The following is a 2,177-nucleotide window of genomic DNA, read 5'->3' as shown; positions in this document are numbered from 1 at the left end:
GTGAATCCCAAAGCCGGCGAAGTTGACCGTCCACTCTAGTTATTGTTCTTGGTGTTATCTCTGAAATGGCCTCGGGCTCGAAGTCACGGTGTCAGAAAGTTGTCTTGGACCACGACTGTCCATCCTGTGTAGAGACAACCTGAACTGAGTACATTTCTAGCAGTCTGAAAGACAGCTATGCCCCAGATGACCCAGCGTCACGTGGAGTGCACCTCCCCGCACCGCCAGGTTTCTGAGAGAACAGTCCCTGTGGAGCTTAGAATCCTCTTCAGCGGACTGCTTGTTTTCACTTCCCTGCCTTTTGTCTTCCCTTTAAGCCAACTCTTTAATTGCAGTAAATACACCTAATGTAGAACTCTCCGTTTCACCCATTCATTGACACTGTCTGTACCTAAAATGTTTTCATAAGCCCCAACAAACTGTACACATTAAATAATAACTCTCCCCTTCTCCCCACCTTGAGTCACCCTCAGCTTCTATCCTGTCTTCTCTATAAACTTGAGTAAGCCATATATCTAAGATAAGTGGAATTAGACAAATATTTGTCCTTCTGTCTAGTTTATTTCGTTAAGCATATTTTTAAAGCCTGTCCTTGGTGATGTATCAAAGTTCCATTCCATGGTATGGCTGGGTAATATTCCATCGTGCACATCACAAGCAAAACACGAAAAGTGAAGCTTTCCCAGAGCAACACTTCAACAGAAGATGACAAATGAAATCACCACCAAAATCCAAGCAGCTATGGTACAGATTCCTAAACCTTCATCCAGTCGCACTCTGAAAGCCCTTGAGGCCCAAAAAATGATGAAAAAGCAGCAGGAGGTAGTGAATGAGATCATGCAGTTTGAAGCATTAGTGAAAAAGGACCTCCGAGCAAAAGAGAGACTGGTTTAGATACAGCAGACCATACAACTCCCAAGTCGTTAAACACTTACTCAGATGATGACTACGTTAAAAATAAAAATCCAGAAGCACCTAGAAGAAGATGCTTTTACAGGAGAGCAAAGGGAGAAAAGACAGCAGAGGTTGTAAATGGACCGGTTCATCGCACACAAAGCACAGGAAGAGGCTGACGGTGAAGAGCAGCTGATACACAGGCTCATGCAACAGCCCCAACAGGAGCCCAGGAGTGCTGTGCAGCTCATGCGCATTCGGCATGAAAAGGAGGTTTTATGGCAAAACAGAATTTTCCGAACAAAACAAGATGAGGAAAGATGACTTAAAGATTTCCAGGATGCTTTGGCAAAACAAGCCAAGATTGATATTGAAGAACAAATCCTCAGAGAGAAAGAAGTTCATGAACGGATTGCTGTGGAAAGAGCTAAGGTTCGTTATAGAAAGCATCATAAAATATGCGGAGAAATTTTGGATCACATACTTGATTTGTCCACTAAAGTGGCAGGCGGTCTAATGTTGACCGATAATCTGATTCCACTTAAGATGATGGGTGATTGGAAGGAACTGTGTTTTCGTGGAAAGCCCATATATTAAAGCATGTGCCTACTAATCCCACTGAAGAACAACGTAGCAAACTGGATAAAAGACACTTTCCAGATAGCAAAGGTTGTGAAGACTATAAGAACGTGATTGGAGAGTGGTTATACCAGAAGAAATGATGGATAATTTATGACCCACTAATAATTCTGTAGTGGGCCATGTGCTTCACAGACTTACTGAAAAATCTCTTCCTCCACAGGGAGACACTTGGCCTTCCACTTCCACCCGTGAGGCTCTCTTGACACCAGGAAAGTCACATGTCCATCTCCACGTCTGGCTCTCACATTTGCATAAGGCCTGTGAGGCTCAGAGCAGACCAGAGGCCCTTGGAAGCTGTACCTTCCTCTGTGCCACTCAGAGGTTCCCATCTTGGGCCTATGAGTCACCTTAGGCCCCTCCTGTCCTTTTGCTTCTCCCTGAAAAATGCCACATATGGCCATAGGACAGACATGAAGGTTGGGGATACTCATGGGGATACCCTGTGGAAAGGGCTAGAATGTCACTGTCCAGCCTGTTGGGCGAGGTGGCCAGCCGCTTCCCATCCTGGAAACAAGGTGCTGGGTGTAGCATACAGGCAGATGGGGCTCGGTCTTTGCAGAGGTCACACATGGTGCAAACATGGGGCTGTTCCCCTTGTCCATGGAAAGGCCCAGTTAAAAGTTAAAATTCAAAGGCATCTG

At 45.3% G+C, this 2,177-nt stretch overlaps 1 pseudogene; it reads left to right on the top strand.

The window, feature by feature from the left end:
• Positions 1 to 705: 705 nt before the first annotated feature.
• LOC104869308 lies at positions 706 to 1,491 on the top strand (annotated as a pseudogene).
• Positions 1,492 to 2,177: the final 686 nt, after the last annotated feature.

Source organism: Fukomys damarensis, unplaced genomic scaffold (assembly GCF_012274545.1).
Source record: "Fukomys damarensis isolate Sample0158 unplaced genomic scaffold, DMR_v1.0_HiC HiC_scaffold_19, whole genome shotgun sequence".
Lineage (NCBI taxonomy): Eukaryota > Metazoa > Chordata > Mammalia > Rodentia > Bathyergidae > Fukomys > Fukomys damarensis.
This window is presented reverse-complemented; position numbering and strand designations above follow the sequence as displayed.